We start from the raw sequence: 24,810 nt of genomic DNA on the forward strand, positions 1-24,810 counted from the left end.
AAGCCAGCTGCTAAGAGCCATATAGGCTGCTGAACGCTATGCCAGGTGTTGAGACCTGCACCAGCTGTTGAGATCTGCACATATGTGAGTTTTGTGTGCCAATATATGCATGCCAGTTGCTGAGGACCATGTGTCAGCTGCTAAGATCCCCCACACACCTCCCTTTTTCTTTGCTCTTAGCTACTTTCAGGCATTCCAACAATGCAGGTTTTCCCAACACTCTGAATTTGGTGGGCACTTCCCAAGTGCCTTTTCTGGGCACTTCCCAAGATTTGGTCTCTGGGAAGTGCCCAGAAAAGCTGAGGAAGTTGTGATCATACTTAGCTCTCTCTTTTCCCTGGGGGAGAAACTATGGGCTGAGGGAACCTCTCTAGGCATGGAGCTGTGATGGACTGCAGAAGGGGTAATGTGAGTAAAATAAAACTGCTTTTCTTACCCATTTTAATACAGTGCCCTCAGTTTTGTACTTTTCTCGGGCACTGCAACTTCTTCATTGAATTATAGAATTCTCAATAAGGCATGTTGATACATGTATATGTGCCAAGTCAGTGTTTTTATACAGGAATTCATGCTGTGACTTCTTATTCTGTTGTCTTGCCAATGAACTCTGGTACATTTTAATGCATGAATACAAGGTTACAAAACTATATTTCCATTTTGTAGTTTCAAAGCTTATGTAGAAAGACTGAAATTGTTTTTCCCATAGGCTAATATATAATAATGAATGATGCACTATTTCCTTGCATAATATATTCGGTAATGCCATAACTTAAAATTACAGCAGACTTAGGATCATATTTTAAAGTCTCAATAATATAAAAGACGAGACGACATCCAATTTAAAGGGCCTCCAAAAGCTTAGTAAATTTTATCTTAAACAAATCTGATTTTAAGAATGTAAGATGAAACACAAAAGGTAGAATATGAAACTATGTATACAGTATTATCCTAATACATATATACAAGGGAAAAAAATCATACATAAATATATAGCAGTTGTCTCCGGTATAACTAAGGTGATTTTTATTTTCTTGTGCCTTTTGGTACTTTGTATTATATAATAAAATATTGTGAAGATATTTCCTAATAACCCAATTATTATTATGTTTTTGATAACTCAAGAAACTAGAGTATTTTCAAAGCAATCTTAAATAAAAATGTATTAATGTGAACTGAATAAGAACCTTGCTTCCCTTTGTGTGTGTGTGTGTGTGTGTGGTGTGTGTGTGTGTGTACACATGCACATGTATTTACTTGGTAATATCAAAATAGAATTCTGAGTTATGAATAAGATGAAAATAATACTTCTAGGTCTCAGAATCTCTCATAATGGGAGAATTATTTATTCAGAGTGGTAATAAGTGGTTTATTCAAGGTGGTAATAATTCAGTTTTAACACAATAAATAGGCCAGGTCAAACACAGTCACTGGTCCAATTTTACTGCATGACATACAAATAAAATTACAAGGAATGGAAACCTAGTTCTATCTTTTGCTACATTATAAAGTTGTATAAGTCTTAAGGTGGATGATAGATGGAAGAATGAATCATGTACATTGCTGCCACTGAAATGGTGTTGATACATTTGAACTTGAAATACAGTCGAGTTCCTGAAGCAATACATGACAGACTAGGATCCTCCTGGATTGTCAGTGTTTTCATTTAAGTCCTGTATTATTATCTTTGTCCCTTTCTCTCGCAAGAAGTAAATCGTAAGACATTCTACTTTCTCATCAGTTCTTCCCATATCCAATTCCAGTATATGCATAAGCCTGCCCTCCACTCTTAATCTGCTTGTTTTCAGAATTGCTATTTCTTTCTGGAGCAGGGTTGGTTAGAATTCTATAGTATTGTAAATTCCTTCTTTTGTTCTGTAAACTCTTGAGGATAAAAACAATGTCTTATGTAACTCTTCTTGTTATCTATTATCTACAAGCATATACACATTGATTTTCACATAACAGATAATCAATAAATGAATGATACAGTAATTTCTCGGTTTAGTAACCTAGTAATTTCTAGTAATTAATAACTTAGTAATTTCTAGGTTTTCTTCCTGGTTTCTGGCAAGCCCAGGGAGAAGTAGAAAAGCCTTCAATCAGAGTTGCAGTTGTTTCACTAATAGTAACTTCCAATTTGGCTCGTTATGATAATACTAAATTTCCTAATTAGTTTTCAGTATATATTTAGACAGTTGGTAATGAAATATCAATTTAAAAGCATGACCATTTCTATGACTTCAAAAGACTCAGCATGTCTTGTAAGAAAGAAAGCATTAGTTGAGCTAGTCTGATTTTTGACCACACTGTAATTTATGCCAATAGAAAATATGCATTGACACACTGATCTGCTGCTAAGTGCTGAGGTCAGTTGTGCATTTTATAGTTCAGCTGCATAGAAAGAATTTTATTGCTTTTCACAGCCATGCTGCAGTAAAAAGGGTTTTTTATGATGTTACAGAAAATTAATTGAGGTACATTGCGTAGAAACTGAAAAAGGTCATATATGGAATATAACTGACACCCCATAACCCCTATTACTGATTCCTAAAATGCAAATTAGTGTTCTTCATTTCCCTATGAGTAGCACAACTGTTCTTTAAATTGAAATTACAATTTTATTTGCTTACACCATTTAAACTTAAAGCTTAATCTATTTTTCCAAGTAATGTCAATCAACTTTAAAAACCGTACATCTGTATTCACACAAAATATTTGAAGGTTACAATTTTATTTGTATAATACATAGGAAAAAGTTAGTATTTATAGTAATAGCTTATTTGAGGGATTATCTTTTTCCTTTGCTTACAATTAATAATGTGTTTTAATATATTACCCCTACAATAAAGAAATGCAGAACATATGAAAAGCCGATTTTAAACATAGATAAAATGAGATAAAGCCCAAGAAATATATATTACAAGAAATGTTATTAATATTGTCAACAAATCTTTTTACTGTTAACAGATCATGTATAGAATTTGGCAGTATCAGACCAATTATTTCAATTTTAACATATAAAATTTTCCACATGAAATGACTTATGCCTGCTTTGCAAACAAAGGAAATGACAGCAAAGAGTGAAGTTTGTCATATCACATTTTCCGAGAAAGGCATGATTGGCTGATTCTGCTCCAGTTCTCCAAAGCCCATTGATGTGGCCTATGGAGTCTTACAGGATAGAGAACTTTCTCTGTATTAACTTAAAAATGAAACTAACTCTTGAATGCACTTCTGCCTGCACATAGCACAAAGTTTTTCAGCTGTGAACTCAAAGCTAATGCGGTAAAATGATATCACAATGCATGTTAAAGAGCTTTGACAGAAAACTATGGAAACAATTCAAGTTCATTCAAGAGAGGAATAAAGGCCGGGTGCGGTGGCTCACGCCTGTAACCCCAGTACTTTGGGAGGCCGAGGTGGGTGGATTACATGAGGGCGGGAATTAGAGACCAGCCTGGGCAACATAGTGAAACCCTGTCTCTACTAAAAACACAAAAATTAGCCAGGTGTGGTGGCAGGCACCTGTAATCCCAGCTACTCGGGAGGCTGAAACAGGAGAATTGCTTGAATGCAGGAGACAAGGAGGCAGAGGTTTTGGTGAACTGAGATTATGCCACTGCACTCTAGCCTGGACAACAAAAAGCGAAACTCCTTCTTAAAAAAAAAAAAAGAGAGAGAGAGACAGAGACACGAATAAAGAGGCTATTCTGCAACCACTTAGAGATCTATAGTTTATATTCAGGGAAGATAAATTATGCTTATACAGTGTGGTATTTATTTTATTACAATTACCCACAAATGACAGATTCACATCATTTCTTATCTCCAAATACCTAAATCTTTTCACCTGCCCAATGTCTCTCAAATTTTAATGTGCATATGAATCACCTGGAGTGCATATGAAAAACCTGGAGTTAAAATGCATTTTCATTCAGCAGGTCTGGGGTGTGGCATGGAGTCTGCATTCTTAACGATCTTCCAGGTGATGCTGATACTGCCAGTTTCAAGATCTCACTTTGAGTAGCAAGACTCTAGAAAACAAATGATGTACTTTTTGCCTTATGGATGTAACTTACTGCTCAATACCATGGTTCACAATTCCATCTACACTAGAGGTTTTTTTATAGGTAAAGTTTTTCAGGCTCCAATTCAGGCCGTCTGAATAAGAATTTTCAAGGTTAGTGTCTCTATTCTGTTTTTTTGTTTGACACTCCACAAATCTTTTGTATACACAGAGTTAAGAATTACTCAAACATATTCAAATTCATGATTAAGAATAAAAATTGTTATTTTGTGATTTTTCTGTGTGAGTTAAAGGTTGTATGATATATGACTATGTTAATATTAGCAGTGTATGTTAGTAATGTGCATACATATTTCTGTGCACCCTGGCTCAACATATATTACTGAAAATGGCAACAATGGGAATGAGAGAATTTTAGCATAATGATCAAACACATAGTGTACATCCAGGATCTCTTTAAAATAGCTTTTGCATCACTGCAGGATTATTAAGCATGATTCCATTGGGGAGTACACATATTCAGACATAAATTCCTGTCCTAGAACCTGGATAAAACCATCGCATAGATTATCATGCATAATAGATTTCTGAATTCTGCTTTGATCACACACCTAATATTTCCTGTCTAGGATACATAACTAAAAATCCTCCATAAGATATCATACTCTGAAAAACATGTCAGGACAATTATAGAAATAAAGAAAATACCCCTTTCATCTGTAGAATTGGTATTTTTAAGTCCATCAAGGTTTTGAGTTGAACAAATATTTTATGAGTCAGAAATTCATCTCGGAGGCCAAGACAGGAAAATAGCTTGAACCCGGGAGGCAGAGGTTACAGTGAGCCAAGATCGGCCTGGGTGACAGTGCCAGACTGTCTCAAAAATGAAAATATATAAATAAAATAAAAATAATAAAATAAAAAATAAGAATGCTATCCTGGCATTTTGTCCCATCTCCTATGTTATCATTCATCCACAGGGTGTTTTGCAGGTTACCGTAGGTCAATTACACAACAGGTTTATGAATTTGGGAATTAATTCTATCAGATGACGAATTTACACACATTTTCACAGCTTCAAAGAGAGTCATGGAGACTCTTCAGGATTTCAATTGAGCCAAAATGTATTTAGCCCAACTAGAATAATAAGAAGATAAATATTTTCTTGCCAAAAATCTGTATTATGGAACCTAATTATATTTTAAATTACCAGAGTAAGGGCTCAAAATTGCATACTCTGGGATAATATGTTTGTTGAAGAAGGCATTATTATAGTTCAATGGAGGAAACAAATGAATAAAGTTATGAAAGAGAATGTGATAGTTGGTATAAAAAAAGCTGGAACAATAGTTGGAAAATTGAATCCTTACCAGCACTCACTATAAAGAGTAAAATTTGGCATGCATGAAATGAGATGCTACTTTACTTGTAATTTATCACTCAGTGAGTCTGTCTCAGTTCATTTCATTTCACTTTCATGGTACTTACCCTTCTCCTTTTTTATTCCCCCTAATCTTAAAGCCACAGGGATGCTCCCTTCTTTTTGCTTGATCCTTTCTCTCCCTTCTGTCAGCTGTGTCCTTAATCAGTCCACCATTACCGTCACTTTTCATAAAGTTAAGAAAAGAAAAGTTTGGTTTCTTATTTTAAGGCTGAGATATGTTCATTTTATTAAAAAGATAAAAAAAGAAAAATATTGCCTGACATTGCACTCCAAAGAGAGATAGCCCCTGTTAATATTATGTTATGTTTCCTTCTGGTCATTTTGGTATACATATATTTACAAAGTTAAGATCATATTGTATATATACTTTCAATCTTGGTGCTTTTACTGAACGTTATATCAGAAACATTTTCTATCTCACAGTTTTTCAAAAGTTCATTTTAATTGCTGCATATTATTTTGTTGTACAAATGCATTCTAATTTATATGACCAGTCGACTATATCATTTCATTTATTGTGCTATTAAAAATAACATCGTGTGAACAGTAAAGAGCATAAATATTTTTATTCATATGACTATTGACTTAAAAATAGGTTCCTAGAAAGAAGATTGGTGGGAGAATTATTTTTTTTAAGGCATTTGGTATTTTACTAGGTTTCTTTCCACAAAGGATGTGCTAATTTACATCCTCATTAGCAAAATGTGAGACTTCCATATTTTTTTGATGAAAGACATACAATTCATCCTTTTTATGGGTCAAACTAAACAATTAGTAGGTTACATTAATACTAGACTTGAGGAATTATGTGAAGTGCCTTTTTTTTTTTTTTTTTTTGAGACGGAGTCTGGGTCTGTCGCCCAGGCTGGAGTGCAGTGGCCAGATCTCAGCTCACTGCAAGCTCCGCCTCCCGGGTTTACGCCATTCTCTCGCCTCAGCCTCCCGAGTAGCTGGGACTACAGGCGCCCGCCATCTCGCCCGGCTAATTTTGTATTTTTTTAGTAGAGACGGGGTTTCACCGTGTTAGCCAGGATGGTCTCGATCTCCTGACCTCGTGATCCGCCCGTCTCGGCCTCCCAAAGTGCTGGGATTACAGGCTTGAGCCACCGCGCCCGGCCGTGCCCTTTTTTTTATCTTGCATCTCAGCAGACTGATGTACTTGTTCTAGCTTTCAGAAAGAAACGCAATAAACTTGTGGAATCATGAAAGAGTATTCTCTCTTGGGTGAATTTATTTTGGAAAGTAGCTAAATTCAGCAAGTCTTCCAGGAACGTATGGGAAAATTTCCAACTCTGTGGGTTTGTTTTTTTAGTTTTACTATCAAAGACTTGATCTCATGACACCACCTGAATTATCCCAATTTCTTTATTGTGCAGTTCATACTTTTACAAAATCTATTTTTCTTACTAATACTTGATATTTTAGAGCCCAGTCACAGCATTTAGTTACATGTAGTTTAGTATGTGTGACGCATTTATGTTTATATCTCCTGTAATGATTAAAAGACACTGAGGGCCAAGCACGGTGCCTCACCCCTGTACTCCAAGCACTTTGGGAGGCCAAGGTGGGTGGATCACCTGAGGTCAGGAGTTCGAGACCAGTCTGCCCAACATGGTGAAACACCATGTCTACTAAATACACAAAAACTAGCTGGGCATGGTGGCGGGCACCTGTAATCCCAGCTACTCAGGAGGCTAAGACAGGAGAATTGCTTGAACCCAGGAAGTGGAGGTTGTAGTGAGCCAAGATCACACCACTGTACTCCAGCCTGGGTGACAGAGTGAGACTCCGTCTCAAAAAAAAAAAAAACACTGAGCAACAGGGTCCATATTTATATTTATATTTTTGTAAGTTTTGTAGAACACAAAATGGCTAATTAAAAATAGTTAAGGTAAATCCCAGGTGGGCTGAAGAATTCTGCTCAAAGAAAGAAAAGGAGAAATATATGCAAAATACCACTGCATATGCTCATTTAATAAATGTTATTCCAAAAATGTAGGGAGTGTTGATAAATGTTGTTTCTGAAAAGAGGTCTATGTAGCTGTCTCAGTCTTATTTGTGTTGCTATAACAGAATACCCAAGACTGGGTAATGTATAAAGAAAATACATTTATTTCTTACAATTCTGAAGGCTAGGAAGTCCAAGGTTGAGGGATCACATCTCATTGCCTTCTAGTGAGGGTCTTGTGCTGTGTCATAACACAGTGAAAGGCATCACAGGACAAGAAAGGCACTAAACTGGCTTTAATAACAGATCCACTCTCATGATAACTGACCCATTCCCATAAGAACCATTAATCAATCCATGAATAGATTAATCTATTCATGAAGGTGGAGACCTCATGACTCAAACACCTTTTAAAGCCCCCACTTTTTTAACACTGTTCTCTTGATGATTAAGTTTCAACATGAGCGTCATGGGTTACAACGATTCAAAGCATAGCAGTAGCCATATGTTGGATAAGTATTCTTACTGAATTACTCCTGAGATGTGCTCTCAAGATGGAGCCATTATTGCACTGTTTGAACAACTCCTTGGAACAGAAAGCCCGCCCACTTCAAAATTGAAGTATAAAACCAAAATTCAATGCTGTATATCATAGATGACATGATTAAGAGCAAATATATATATATATATATATATGTATATATATTTTTTTTGAGACGGAGTCTCACTCACTCTGTTTCCCAGGCTGGAGTGCAGTCATGCGATCTGGGCTCACTGCAACCTCCGCCTCCTGATTTCAAGCGATTCGCCTTCCTCAGCTTCTTGAGTAGCTGGGATTATGGGCACACACCAGCACATCTGGCTAATTTTTGTATTTTTAGTAGAGACATGGTTTTACCATGTTGGCCAGGCTAGTCTCGAACTCCTGACCTCAAGTAATCCACTAACCATGGCCTCCCAAAGTGCTGGGATTACAGGTGTGAGCCACCACACCCAGCCAATAGCATGTATATTAAAGATAGATTGTTGGGGATTAAATTTTTATTTTACTACTTACTAGCTGTATAAACTTGGGCAAGACACTTTCTTGGGCAAGAGACTTTTACAAGAGACTTTTACAAGTCTCTGTACCTCAGTTTCTTCATCTGAAACATATGGAATAATAACAGTATTTATATCATTGGGCTATTGATATGATTAGTTAACAGGTAAAAAATGTTAGTACAGTGCCTGGTTAATATTAAGACTTTATGAATATTTACTATTATGATCATATGCCATGACCAGGATTCACTAACAGTTTTACTTTTTCTTTACATCTTAAAGTAGAAGCAGAAGACACAATGGTATTTTTCACCTGCTTTGTTTGCTTTCTTTTTCTAATCTGGTTCCTAGACCCAACTGGGTAAGCAAGAAGCTCTCCTTCATTCCTTTCAAATCACATTTTCTTTCTTTCAGAAAATTCACTGATTGAGATATTGGAAAGAAAGCTTCAAAGTAAAAAGTTAAGTTCTGGGACACACAAAATAACTCCAATATATATTGCCACTCTAAAGTGACTTTCCTGTGTGCCCTTACCTTGAAGCACATTCTGTTTCTTTATGTTATTATTTTGCAAAGACAGTGAAACTATAAAATACCGTAATAAGATGCATGCAAAATTTAGTCACTTACAATGAGGTTTTGTTATTGTGAGCTTAATAATGACCACCAATGTTGGTAGCCTGAGTAGCAATCTGTAAGGTAGCCCAGGGTCTTGACCACACTCTCCAAATCTGCTGTGTTTGTACCTATGATGTGGTGCCACTCAGTGGTAGACGTTTACTGTGTCTAAAATATCTATCAAGATGATGATTTTGGATCTTGTCACTGGTTGGGTTTTTAGAACAGAGGCAGTGATTCTAGAAGTTCACAGTCTGAGTTCCATTGCCTCCATCACACCCACACACAGACACACACACACACATACATACCCCACACATAAGTATGTAAAATCACAAAGACCCTTGTGTCAGGAAAACAGATTATTATGGCCAGAACACCAGTAGCAAAGTAAGTATCTTATTGCTGGTTTCCTGAGTCCAATTTTCACAGACTACATAGTGAGAGCCAGATGTTACGTGTACATGCAGTGAGTTTGTATCACAGAAGAGGATCTCTAACATGATGAAACTCAGAGCTTATAAGGGACAACTGGAACACATGCTTTTTCTCATCTCTAGAGGGCGTGAGATACCTCATCTTTACTCTAGAATGCCAAAAATTCCTCTCCAGTGAGGTGAGGTTATGATCTCCAGATTTATCACCCTGGCATGTAAGAAAATGTTTCCCAGGAGCTAAATCTCTAAATCACTCCAGAGCAATAAACATATTGAAATTTTTTATAGTCTTCATTTGAAACTTCCTATTAAACAAATGCATAGGTGAACCAAAACACCCTAAATCATTACCTTATAAAGGAGACACAGTGGCATTTTGAGCTTGAATATGCACATTTTTCAAAAACCATGGCATTGTAGTTCTTTACTTTTTTCAATTACCATGTAAACCCTCAAATGACATAAGTAGGTCATTATCAATGGTACTCTAAAAAGTTTTCTTTGAATTCTTAAGCAATCTAAAGGAAAGAATGTAAAACTGTTTTTAAATAGTCACATCTTGGAAGTAGAGTCCAAATTCTACAGGATATGTGAAAAAAATGTACTTCAGTGGAAAATGATATATTGTAAAGAGTATATCTTTCTGACTTATCTGATTCAGATTTAACAACAGATATATTACAACTGTGGCAATTATAAATAACCGATAAAATAAAAATAATTATTATCTACAAACATGAAAATTATGACTTATAAAGATTCCAGTTGAATGTCTTTTTCCATTGTAAAAGTTAGTTTTGCCGCCATTTGTCTATTCATTTTAAAATTGTTGATCTATAAATATGTCTGTAGGTTTTATTCTTCTTTGAATTAGTTATAACATCTTACCAGTTTTTCATTAATAGGTTAAATTAGATCCTTAATACGTGTGTATTCCATGCCTATCTGAGAGTCATGGTTTTATCTTTTTGTTAAAAGATTCTTTAATATGTAAAATATTTTAAAGGAAAAAATAGAGTTTGTTGTGTTATGATTTTTAAAATATAATGTCAAATGAAGAGTAAAAGGAAATAATAGAAATTTAAAGGAGGGAATCATCATTGATTTCAAGAGTGGTTAAAGTGTTTAATCAGAGAGATGATACTTATAACACAATCCTTGGAGAAAAATTATGATTGGAAAGGTAGCATTGCATTCCAGATGAGGGCAAAGATTGAACGACGGCATTAAGGTAGGAATTTAGATGGGATTCATGGAACACTATAATGGCTATAGAAAGCAGGCTGATGGGTGTGCTTGCATAAACAGAACATGGGAGGCATGATATTAGCTGTTGGAATGAGAGTGAAGGTACAAAAAGTCAGGATAAAAGTCATTTTGTGGGTGATGTTTGGGAAAGCAGTGATGGCCCTATGATGAAATTGCGTTTTTGCTTTAGCAGAAATAGAACTAATTGTGAACCACTACTCATGTGAATATGAGTGAGCCAGCAAGTCATTTGTTTCCATGCTTGTCTACTTTGCTTTATACCCACTCTCTACAATATACTTGACAGGGCAAAATTTACAGTGAAATGAAAATTTATTGTTTATTAACTTAATCTTATCTTATACCAATATGCTCGGTAATTTTATTTAAAATAATAGATATTTTCATATAACCAAGTGATTCTTTCAAATCTTATTTAGATTAGCACATTAGGGTTTTTCCTTTGCAATAAAAAATAGTATACTAAGTTTCCTATCTATTAGATGTCATGTTAGATGGAAAAAGAGGAAAGTCCTCTATTTTACAATGGTTTAATTAAATTTATTTGAAGAAAACATTACCTAAAATCAGACATATTAATCACATTTCTAAATATGAGCAACAATCCACATTTAGGAATCGTGATATCAAATTCTTCACAATGTTTTCTAATTAGTGCTATGAGTCAGATTGAAATATGGTAATACTGAGAATTGTCAAAGAAACTGCATTAGTTTTTGGCATTAGAAAGCACATAACTTGAGTTTAAGCCATGATTTACTCCTGACTCTGTGGCACTCTGAAGAAGCTATGAAACTTCTCAGTTTCTCAGTTATCTCACTAGTATATGAGAAGACAAGGATCAGAATTCTAGTTGCTTCAAAATGATAGATGAATATCTAATTCTAAAATTGAGTGACAACATTTTGATACAATTTGATATGCTGGAAAAAGTTTTTGCCTAATATAAAATTAAACAAAGAAAGGAAGAACCACATATTGATACTCAATGTACTGCTCTGTCAGGAATCAGTTTATCAGGTTTGATTCGCATGAGCACATGTGTGTGTGTTAACATCTCCTCTTAAAATGTTTATGTATCTCTTCTATGCAGTTTCTCCTCTTGGCTTATGCATTAAGTTGTTTCTACTTTGCCCTCTTAATGTATAAAACCATCTTCATTAGAGATATTCAAATAAAATGAGGGGGGTGGTTTGGCTTGGTTTTACTTATTATATATAGCAGTGCACATAAGATACAAATATTTTTAACTTCTCCAAGAAAACCTTAAAGAAAGCAAGTCACTAACATTTTGTCTTCTACTGGAAATGGGTGGTCTAACAAGAAAATACACTAAGTTATTTTTTTAAGAACTTTAGGTGGTGATCACCATAGTGACCTAAACAATTTTACCTTTTCTACAGTTTATCCAAACTTTCATTCATTTTGTTGCCAAATACTTCGTGTATTTTCTATTTCCTATACGCTCCCTATTAAGTTACAGCTGTCTAACTGCCACCCCCAATTCATTAAAAAATTATCAGCTTTCTTACCAAATCCAGGGAATGTTTCTGTATTTCTGAATGCTATTAACCAATCTCATTTTCCTAGAAATAATCACAATGCTTGGCTTTGATGGAATTTTAATTACCTGATTCTCATCTCTTGCCACGCCATCCTTTGCTTACATCTTCTCTTTCTACCACTTAATTATGAGTATGCCCTAAATTTCATATGTAGTACGCTATTCTTTTTTTTTTAATGTATATCTTAGGTTCAAGGGTACATGAGCAGGTTTGTTACACAGGTAAACTTGTGTCACAGGAATTTGTTGTACAGATTATTTCATCACCCAGGTGCTAAGCCTACTAACCATTAGTTATTTTTCCTGATCCTCTCCCTCCTCCCACCCTCCTGTTTTTGATAGGCCCCAGTGTGTGTCGTTTCCCTCTATGGGTCCACGTGTTCTTATTATTTAGCTCCCACTGATGAGTGAGAACATGTGGTATTTGGTTTTCTGTTCCTGCATTAGTTTGCTTAGGATAATGGCCTCCAGCTCCATCGATCTTGCTGCAAAGAACATGATCTCATTCTGTTTTGTGACTGCATAGTATTCCATGGTGTACATGTACCACATTTTCTTTATCCAGTCTACCATTGCTGGACATTTAGATTGATTCCATGTCTTTGCTATTGTGAATAGCGCTGTGATGAACATATACATGCATGTGTCTTTATGGTAGAACGATTTATAATCCTTCAGGTGTATACCCAATAATGAGATTGCTGGGTGAATGGTACTTCTGTTTTAAATTATTTAAGAAATCACTACACTGCTTTCCACAATGGCTGCTTTCTTATTTCTTCAACTACTGCTCCATGCAAATGATTCCCCAATTAATATATCTATGAATATGCATTGCAGTACTTCTCAGGACATATCCAAATGAATATTACACTGGTATCTCAAACTCAAAGTGTCTGAAACTGAAATTAATGGTCTAGTTAAAGTAGATCCCCTCTCTATCCAAATTATTTGTGTAACTTTCAGTTTTCTCGGTAAAAATTATGAAGCTATTTTAACTCATTTATTTCTTTTTCTTCTAAGTCCAATGTCTAACTCAGATTTTTATTTTTTTGTTTAAATATCTCTCAGATTTTCCTTTTTGTCTCTTTTTTGCTATTCACTCTAGTCCAGGTTTTTGTAAAGTTATACTTGGATGACTGTAATATTCTCTTTATTGTCTTCTGGCCTTGCACTCTCTTCTGACATACTGCTCTTCCCAAAGCATTATTTTCATTTTGTCATGCCTTTGATTCAAGAACTCCTGATGCAATATTTTTATTTACTTTCTTCTTCTTTTTAAAAAACATATGTTATGTATGTCCTTCTTCTCAAAGTAGAATATGAGATAAAATTGTAATTGGATTGTGTGTAACTCAAAAGATAAATGCTTGAATGGATGGATACCCCATTCTCCATGATGTGCTTATTTCACATTGCATGCCTGTATCAAGACATCATGTGTACTCCGTATATATAGAACTACTATGTACCCAGAAAAATTAAAAACTTAAATTAAAAAATTTGAAAGGAGACAAAATTATCTGAATAGTCAAAGGTTTTAATTACTTGAATTCTAAGTAATTATTCTGCTGCTCTAGATTTTTGCATGCCCTACTACTCTAAATCCAATTCTTTTCATCTTGTACATCGAAACATTACCAGCTATCCAAAATAGGTCTGAAAAAGTTTTAACTTCATTGCAACTCTATTCTGGTTAAGTAGATGTGCTTTCGGGACTTAGAAGGTGGTAACTAGCAGAGCACCATCGTCTCCCCAGTAGGGGGAGAATAACAACCACTTACTCATTCTGTCATCAGAGAACCAGGCACTCTAGTGCTTACCAAATGGTAAATACATTTTGACAATTTTTGACTTACATGCATTTATAGAAACAGCCTGTTCTTCCCCCAGCACTGTCCTTTTTCTATCTAGTACTGAGATATGCCACTCCCCTTGTGACAGTATAACCCTGAATATAAGAATCTGAATTACATGAAAGGTTCATTAGTGTTACATTCTGCAGAACTTAATTTGAATAAATCCAATTATATCTTGGTAATGAGACTACTAAATTTTAATGTTCTATTTTAATGAGGAGTAAAATACACTCCAAAACAAACTGAACAATTCTTTCTGACCCAGAAGTTTTTGGCGATTAATGCAGTTAATTGACTGATGTAAAAATTAGGGACAGTTGTGCATTATTCAACTAATTTTTCAGGAACCTCTGGAGCAAGCCAGATGTTGAGGATAGAATGGAAAGTATTCCTACTAACCTGGGAGAGCCAGAGGAAATAAGTAAGTCTCAACCATGACTGAAACACAGTTTAGGATATGGCTAGCTTGTTTGTGAAGTCACAAAATCATATGGTAAAAATGTAAGTGTTTTGGAGGTGTGCTTGGTTGGAGTCGGGTGCTGATATACAGTCGGTTGCCAGACTTCCTACCATTTTTTGATTTCTCATCAAGACTCAGTATGCACTTCTGTTTCAACTAATCTTTCCCTTGCAAAGTAAAATGCAAATAGATTAGTTATAAGCCAAGATATCTTCTTTTAGAGATAATGGAATTAATTCTTTCAGTGAACTCATTACTTTTACTACATCTAGGAAAAGGTTGACAAACAAAAAAGAATACCTTGAACATATGATTAAATATGTATGGTACAAGGGTTATTATCTAGGGTTTGAATTACTTTATGAAGTAATTTAAAAATGTGTTTTTAGTCTACTATGCTGTCATTGTAAATTGTCTAGGTACTTGAATTATTGCTTATTTTATACTTAACAGTTAACGTGGGTTGTAATAGCTTTTCTCAAGTTAATAAAAACATTTGAACTTTGTATTATATTTTAAAATTTTGGAGTATTTTTAAGAAAATAGGCCGGGCGCAGTGGCTCAAGCCTGTAATCCCAGCACTTTGGGAGGCCGAGACGGGCGGATCACGAGGTCAGGAGATCGAGACCATCTCTGGCTAACACGGTGAAACCCCGTCTCTACTAAAAATACAAAAAGCTAGCCGGGCGAGGTGGCGGCACCTGTAGTCCCAGCTACTCGGGAGGCTGAGGCAGGAGAATGGTGTGAACCCGGGAGGCGGAGCTTGCAGTGAGCTGAGATCTGGCCACTGCACTCCAGCCTGGGTGACAGAGCGAGACTCTGTCTCAAAAAAAAAAAAAAAAAAAGAAAATAACCCATGTGTTCACCTAACAATGATTTCTGCATTTTCTTTACTCTGTAATTGTTAGTTTATAGCTGCCTGTGTTTGTATTCTACAAGGTAAAAGGGTATTCAAATAGCAATATGAAGATGATCAAATTAGCTCTTGGAACATGAGCATTGCCATATATTGACTCTGCTTCTCTGTGGTATTTTTTTTGACAGAATAGAACAAAATTTCCTGCTAAAGTACATTTAATCTAGTTAGAATGAAATTTCTGAAATAAATATGAATACATTAAGAATTCATATATCATTTATATTTACTCATAATTTCCCATTTAAAATGTCAAACTGTATTGAGTTTTTTAGAATTCCATGTAGTCGTGGTACTATACAATATGATGTGTGAAAAGTATGAAAGAGTAATTAGAATAAGATATTGAGGTTATAATTCCCCTTCTATATTGAATAACATCAGCTTCAGTTGCTGTATTAGCTAACTCCATAACATTAATTTTGAACTAGTATGTAATAATGCAGGTCAAGCTAAGGCAGAAATAACTGGAAAAAAGTATATACAATTTGTGCTAATTGAATACCAATCAAAGGCATACATGCTAATCTAGTCCTGAAGAAAATGCCATTTACATAATGGTTTGTTGAAGGCAGCAGTTTTGAGGATAGATTAAAAATAATATGTGAAATCAGGTTTCCATTGCTAGGTTTGCTAATGCAAACTTGAAAGAGGGTGAAAAGGATGGCATGCTACAATCTTGGCTTGAGATGTTCCCATTCACTTTGTCCATTTAAATTCACTTTTTATAGCAATTTATTATAGATTACTTTTTCTTCAAAAATCTGGAATGTTGCTTTTCCCAATCATGATGAACTGGTAATAAAACAAGTAATCACGAGTGTCATTGCTCTTTGGATCTGAGGGTTTCCTTTCAAGACTGAATTGTAGTAAAATCTTTGGTTTGAACTTTACTTCATTCAATTTAGTAATTATTTGCCACTATTCACTGTGGATACTCAAAATAATGAACAAGCAGTACAGTCTAAGCACCAACTAATTGAAGCAGATACTATAAACAATCTGTACTGCGATCAGGGTGTTCTAACAGAATATAACTGTTTACAGGTTTTTTTCCTACAACATTTGAGTCCTCTTCTACCTTTTATCACAAATTTTTTGCCTCATTTCAACTACAGTAGAGCCATATTTGGGCATTTTTTTGTCTCCCTATCTTGGTAACATTAAATACAATATATATAATATTATATGTGTACGTGTGTGTGTGTGCATGTGTATATGCACATGCTACAGTATAGATATTTGTCATCCACCAAACTTCATGTTGAAATTTGATACTCAGTGTTGGAGGTAGGGCCTAATGGGAGGTGTTTAGGTCATGGAGACAGATCCTTCATGAATGTCTTGGTTCTGTCTTCATGGTAATGAGTGAGTTGTAGCTCCTAATTCCAGCAAGAGCTGGTTGTAAAAAAAAAAAAACAAAAACAAACAAACAAAAAGCCTGGCATCTCCCTGCCACCTCTTTGCTACTTCTGCACATGCTGGCTCCCGTTCACCTTCCACTACGTATTGATGCAGCTTGAGGCCCCCATCAAAGCAGATCTTGTCTTGCTTCTTAAGTCTGAAGAATCATGAGCCAAATAAACCTCTTTTCTTTATCAATTGCCCAGACTTACGTATTTCTTCCTAGTAATAATAAAAAAAATAAGAAAAAGATTTACACAGAGTAAAAAATAAGATGAAAGTTTTAAAAAGATGTAATTTAAAAATGTGTTGGCTATAAGAAGCATAATGTGCACTTACTGAGGCTTAAATAAGAGGGTTTTTTCCCCCAAATAACTAGTTTTCAGAGAGTAAGACGCAGGCACTGGTTTAGTATCTTAACGAGGTCAGGGTTTTGGATAGTTATCTCTGAAATTTTCTTGACTTTTTCTCATTAAACCATAATATAGTTTCAATGACTATATCAACTACGTTTCATAAAAATATACCCAAAGGCACAAAAGAGGCAGGGTCATGGAGTAGAATTTTTCTCCCATGCCCATCTTGTATCTGAAAGGGAAGCACTCCACGCCAGAAAAATTATCCTTATATTTTATAGGGCAGAACTGGATCACACGTCTGTCTGTGAGCATGTGCCCATTTTCCTAGAGATCAAGGAATTTTACCTGATACTGAGAGAGCCAGGGGGGAATGGGAGGGGGATTCCCTGGAAAATCCCTGGAGAAACTTCAACTAGCCTGCTCTGTGGGAATGTGCACTGGGGTCTGGAGCCACACAGCTTCAGGCGATTTGCAGCAGGGAGGAGTCTGGCCCTTCCTCTTCCTGTGTGGAAACTGGAATTCAATCTGTTTGGTGGGAAGCACTCTAGCAGGGACTCTGGCCTTGCAAGAGTCTCCGTTTCCCCCTTTTCTTCCTTTTCACCCAATAAAACCCTGTTTTACTCACCATTCAAATTGTCTGCGAGCCTGACTTTTCGTGGCTGTGGGACAAAGAACTCCATCTTTAGCTGAACTAAGGAAAAGTCCTGCAGCCTTTTTAGCGCCCAACGTGGAGGTCGAGAAACGGTTAGTGAAATGGGTACTCAAAACCTCTCCGTGTCACTTTGCAGCCTCTTCATCCTTGGACTTCTGAGCTTATGGTAAACTGCACCCCCACGCTCTATTGCTCCTGGGGATCAGGAACCAACCCATCCTTTCCATGACCTTTTCTGTCCTTTTTCGGGAGGGACCGGCAAGCAGCGATTCCCCTCCACCCTCCCCTTCTTGCCAGAGCTGGGACGCATGGCCCAAGGTGCTGTGGGCTGCTGGCTGGCGTTTTCTGCCACGCACCAATGGAGTCTCCTCCTCCCAGCATCAGGGAGGTTAGCTCCAACCCACATCAAATAAACTTGTCTACTCAGGGAGGAACCACTTGCATAAGAATAAGAGATTCTTCCCCGGGCATTTTTAAACTCTTTCTTTTTCTTTCCTCTTTTCCACCCTGTCAGCAGTTAATCTTTAAAGTTTTTTTTGTTTTTTTTTTTTCTAGAAAATGCTTTACTAGGCCAGGCCCCCCAGCTATCACTGTGTATATTCTCTGTAAAGCTTTAATTGTGAAAAAGTATTTGTGGGGCTAGTCTTGGGCTGCGGCCAATCTGATGTACTTTGCATGTCTGTATGGTTTGTGCTGCAAGTCTCCATCTTGTTTTATATCCTGGAGGCATGGCCGGTAACCACTTGGCAAGGCTTTATTTAGCAATCCTATCTTACGGGATGAGCTCTCTCTGGTTCACTATCTGCATATTTTCCCAGCCCTGTCTCTTAAAGGGCCCCACCCAGTGACTGGGTATTCTTCTGCCTCTCAGTGTGTGTATTGTCTGTAAAAAGAGCTCTAATTAATTTGGCCTAAAGAAACACAAGAACATGGATATAATATTTTTTAAATGGAATATAAAATCGGTGTTACATTTCAGTTCATGTGATTTATTCTCTAAGAAATGAAACCAGCTCTTAATACTATTTTGGTAAAATGCAGGTCAGATGCAAGATTTGCTAAGTGTTTTGAGGTTACAAAATGCTTTTTGAGTTTTGAGAACTATTTGACTTGCTGGCTTCACAATTGGTAAGGCCTGGGGACATATGGAACTAACCACGCCCTTAATTAAGAAGGCAAAACTTGGCTGCAGTTAGCACACAATTAAAGTAACTTACCTAGTTTTACCTTAAAGTTAAAATTTGCTAGGGGTTAATTGAAACTACTAGAAATAGATTTACATGCAAGGTGTGTAAGATCAGTAAAATGTGTTTTCTAGTAAAAGGTTACAAGAAGGCATGGAAATAAAACTTTTGCCTTGGGTTAAAGGACTGTTTTGAGTTAAATTAGGAAAAAGCTGAAGGTTCAAAGAAGTGGTGGAAGAATTGTGGGAATTAATCTTGCAGAAGAGGTTCTCTGTGTGAACATATTGACTAAATTCAAATTAGGGTATTATATGGTTTTTCTGTACATTGAGCATTGAAATAAAAGCATAAAAAGGTTCTCTTAAGGCGCTAATCTGCTCTTTGGCAAACTTTGTAAAGGGTTATAAAAGCTTTTTTCTTCTTTAAAACCTCTGGGTCATCATTTTGGCAAAATAAATAACTTATTGTAATCTGGATTCCATTTCATAACATTAAGTGTTCTAAACCTTGAACATTTAACAGCCTTCCCAAAATCAAACGTCAGTTTCAAAATTATCTTCCCTGGCACTTGGCTTTTCGAATACTTCAGAGGGCCCCTGAAGTGTCCAGAAAAAAGAGGTGAACAGGATTATTTGATGTGTTTACGTACATGGGATTGCCAAAATAATACTCAGTTATACTCAGGTTATATCTTGGTGAATAATGCTAATATATGTTTGAAAATTATATGGGATTTGTAAAATTCCAATGTCTGAGTGTATGCTACCCATCATAATTAATGTTGTTGTGTTAAGTTATTGTAAACCATGGAGATAACCAAACTTCTTTGAATCGTGTTTCTGACTGTAACTACTCTGGACATTTTCATATTCACGGAGAATTGTTGTCTTGTTTGAATCCTTTTCAAAGATGGCTTATAATTAGCTGTAGAACTTTAACAAGTGTTCTCCAATGCAGGCTTCTGATAACTTTAGAGATTGTAACATTGGAATAAAGAAAATGTACAGGATTCTAAAAGAACTAAAATATTCATGAATATCAAGCAAAACAAGAGTTAACTAAATGGGCTGAACTCAAGAAGCTGAAGCAAATCTTTTTGACTTTTGCTTGCAATATTGCTGATCCTTGTTTTTTTTCAGATTCAAGTAAGCTTATTTTGAAATATTAAAACCTTTAATAATTAAGAAAGGTGTTCACTATTGTGACTTTGTTTCACTCTGGTTCCTCTAGAATTTGGAAACTATGTGAGTTTTCTTACGGCAATATAGTTGTTCACATCACTGCAATAATGATCCATTTTTCTTTTGAAATGGAACTCAATTGGAGAAAGTTACCAATGCTTTGACTGGAAGGGTATGTTTCCCTTTAAGGAGTCAGTCTCAACTTGCAGAGTCAATAAAAGCCCAGCGGGGAAACTGGCCTGAAACCCTTGTTTACACAGCCCCTGTACAATGTTCCTGACCTGTTGTCAGTAAAGAATGTCAATTTCTAACAAGTCCAGGAGCTCCAAGTTTATTATGGGACCTTAAGAGGAAAGGATAAACCAACTCACAGGTATTTGTGGATACAAACCCACGGCTGGGCTCAGATTTAAAAGGACTTTTCTGAGATTCTTTGTGGAACAAACTTCATCAAAGCCAATCCAAAAGGCCTATGTAGAAATAATTATTCTTGCTGTCCTTAATGCAAATAATCAGGCCAAATATAATAATAAAGTCTGTTTTGCAAACCATTAGTGCTATGATGATTTTTTTTTTTTTTTTTTTTTTTTTAGTAAAAATGAGGACTGGAAAGAGAGAAAATATGCTCCCAAACTACTCATACATTTGTCATTAAATTCTAAACTCATTAGCTATTTTAAAGTTTTTGTCTATATTTTTAGACTAACCCTGCTTGTTCCTGTGAATCAACAAACAATTTCCAGCTGCAGCTCAGAAAGAACAAAAGGGATGGGTAATGTAGAAATCTGGATCAATATTCTAGTTCTGAGCAATTAGCCTGCAAATCCTGCCAGGTGATGGTAATAAATAGGATACCCATCACTTGGAGGTTTCCTTTTTGGGAAAGTAAGACCAAGGAAACCAACCAAAGCCAAGCACCAGGCACCCAAATCCTAGCGGGCATAGCTATAGCCACAAGTTATCTGAGTGTGTCACATGACATCCTTTCCTCTCCCTTGTTGGAAGAGGACTAAATTCCACACTCTCGGCTTAGCATTCAGCATTCAGCCCATGCAACCCCTCTAGACACATTTTTTGCCAAACTGCAGATCAAAGCCCTAGGAAGGAAAACTGGATCTGAGTGATCTAGAGGCAAATGATAACAGAAGTTAAAAGGCAGAGGACAGGTGAGCGTGGCTGATTCCTGCCGATTATGCCAAGCCCAGGCTTCTCGCTTCATGGATAACAGCCACGTTAGTATCCATGGCATAAATGAGGTCTAGGGAACTCCAAGGCTACTGACATCAGGGGAGATGGGGAGTACACGGGTAAGAGTGGATGATTCCCACCCCTAAGCACCCCCCGCTTCATGCGTGCAAGTTGCTTTGACATCCATAGTGGCACCTGCCAAGGTCACTGGTACTCAGGGGTGCAAGGATGGAAAAGAGAAAGAGGACACTTTTCCCTCTCTCCCTCACTTACCCCTGGGTATCTACAAGGAAGAGAAGGGATCCAGGGATGCCTGCTCGCCTCTTCTAGATGGGTAACTGTTTGGACAAACAGAGGCAAGATGGCGCAGTTCCGGGTTCTTCACCGTCAACTTTCCCGCGCCCGGGAAGGACACGGGTCGACTGCGCAGGCGCAACCCGACCTCCCTCGGAGAGAAACCGGAACCCGCCTAGCCACGCCTACCAACCCGCTCCTGACCCGCCTATGTCCCGCCCACTCCCCGGCCCAGGACATAAAAGCTGCTCCCGGCGGGCGCGCGGTGCGAACTTCCTTGGCCCCTCCTCCTGCACGGGACCCAGGAACCTCGCCCGAGAACGCTGGAGCGACTTCGTCGGCCTCCACCACTGGAGACCGGTGAACCTCGCTCCCTCCTTCACGTTGGCTTGTAAATAAAGTTTTTTTGCCTTGCCTACTTGCCTTTTCTCTGGCATTTGCTCTGGGGGTCGCATTAAAGCAAATCAGTAACCATTCATCTTCAGTCTGTACCCCTTTCTAATGCATCCTGAACTGCTGAGACTCCTTTCAAAGGCACCTTCTTTTTTTCTTTCTCTTCCTTGTTTCTCTCTTCACAGATAGGTAATTGTGTCTCCATGCTATGGGACACTCCCCTCGGATGCATCTTCAGAACTGGAAAGAGTTCATTTGTTAAACCTTAAACTGGTTGGCTTAGGATTGGGCTCAGGGGAAGGGAACCCAGAAGCTCAACATGCCGGCAATAGGGTCAAGTTTTTTTATACCAGTCAGGCTTTTGGCCTCCCTCTCCCTGTGCAAACTGGTAAACGGCCTTGGGATTTTTAAGCTGTCCTTACCCCTACCCCTGTTTCGTTTAGAAACATGTTTTCTAGTAACTCGATTTGTTTGTTCTTGCCTTCAGGCCATCAAACTCCAAATGGTCATGCAGCTGGAGCCTCTGATGATGGCCCCTTCTGCGGGAACCGTTAAATAGGCCTCTGATGAACTGACTGCCAATTCCCCAAAACAGCGCCACCTATCAGCAGGAATCAGTTAAAATCAGTTCTCATCTTTATCCTTAATCTTTTTTTTTTTTTTTTTTTTTTTTTATTTTTTTTGAGACGGAGTCTGGCTCTGTCGCCCAGGCTGGAGTGCAGTGGCCGGATCTCAGCTCACTGCAAGCTCCGCCTCCCGGGTTTACACCATTCTCCTGCCTCAGCCTCCCGAGTAGCTGGGACTACAGGCGCCCGCCACCTCGCCCGGCTAGATTTTTTTTTTGTATTTTTAGTAGAGACGGGGTTTCACCGTGTTAGCCAGGATGGTCTCGAACTCCTGACCTCGTGATCCACCGTCTCGGCCTCCCAAAGTGCTGGGATTACAGGCTTGATCTAATGGCAGTTAGATGTACCTCTTTAGAGGTGGGAATGAGACAACCAGGTGGGAGGGGATCCTGGAGTGACTCCTGCCAGCCTGTGCACTGGGAATGCACACTGAGGTGGTGCCACAGAGCTTCAGGCCGCTTGCAATGGGGGAGGAGCCCTGGCCCTTTTTCCTGCATGGAAACTGGAATTCAATCTGCTGGGCGGGAAGTGCTCTAGCAGGGACTCTGGCCTTGTAAGAGTCCCTATTTCCCATTTCCTTCCTTTTCACGCAATAAAACCCTGTCTTACTCATCATTCAAAATGTCTGCGAACCTGAATTGTTGTGGCTATGGGACAAAGAACCCCATCTTTAGCTAAACTAAAAAATGTCCTGCAACAATACCTTTCAGGAAGAAAAATGAGGGAGTAGTTTTTGAGCAGACAACCTTTTGTGCCACAGATAATATAAGGAGAATGTATACACACCCACACTTTTATACACTTTCTTTAATATCTCCTTTTTATTCTTAGAAACTTATCAAAGCCTCTGAGTCAACATGTATAGTCAGAAATAGGTTGTTGAGATAATATTTATTAAATGAAAAGAAAGTTCATGAATTTTTTAATCTACTTCAGGTATTTTTCCACAGGCTGCCTTCCAAGTTTTTAGCCTTCTTTCACAATTTGATTTGTCAGTCATCAAAATTTACATGCTGTACATGTTTATTATTTATTTTATATTGTCTGCATGAGTGAAGTATTTTTTTAAATTAATGCAAGTGTAGATATGGAAACTTTCTTCCAAGATAATGAGTTTCCCTTTGGTTAGAAAATGCTAACATTAAAATGGGGTTTGATCTTTGTCTCCCTGTGCTGCAAAAGGAGCTTTGCTCCCATCTTTACTGCTACATCTCCTACTCTTCAGAAGTTCCTAGGTTACTCTACCACAGTCTCTGTGGCCCTGTGACCTGCCAGTACTGGGAGATCTGTAGGAAAAATGCAGGGACATGCCAGAAGCTGAGAAATATGACTGTCATTATTCAGGGATGTAGTCATAAAATTCTCTCTGGAGGAATAGACATTTCTGGACCCTGTTTAGTGAAATTTTATAGGGATGTGATGTTACAAAACTACAGAAATCTGGTCTCAAGAACAGCCAAGATGACTGACTAGATGTAGCCAAGAATATCTTCTTTCCACTCAGCGACCAAGCCTCCAAGAAGACCAGCACGCTAGAGCAAATCTTTGGAAGAAAGGCATTGAGAGTGGACAGAGGGAAGACACAAATACAAATGCAGGGATGAAGGCGGAGGAAGCCAGAAACCTTGCGTGGGATTTCCAGGCACCAGGAATAGTTCCTGCCCCCAGGTTGTTCCGGGGGATGCGGTGAGATGAATAGGCATGAAGTGACCCATTATCACCAAGGACCACCATAGTCCTAGCTACAGAAGACCCCATGACCCCCACAGACAATTGAGCTGGCAGAGAGCCGCTTGGAGAATTGGCAGGGATGAGATTTCAGCCTGTGCAGAGCCCAAAGCATTTGGCGTGGAAACAGCTGCAGTGGAGCATAGCTGTGGTTACCCATGTCCCCAAATTTACCATGCTCTTGGCCTTTGTTGACTGTTGGACCTGGACAAAAC

This window comes from Trachypithecus francoisi, unplaced genomic scaffold (assembly GCF_009764315.1).
Source record: "Trachypithecus francoisi isolate TF-2019V2 unplaced genomic scaffold, Tfra_2.0 Contig01451, whole genome shotgun sequence".
In the NCBI taxonomy this organism is placed as follows: Eukaryota; Metazoa; Chordata; class Mammalia; order Primates; family Cercopithecidae; genus Trachypithecus; species Trachypithecus francoisi.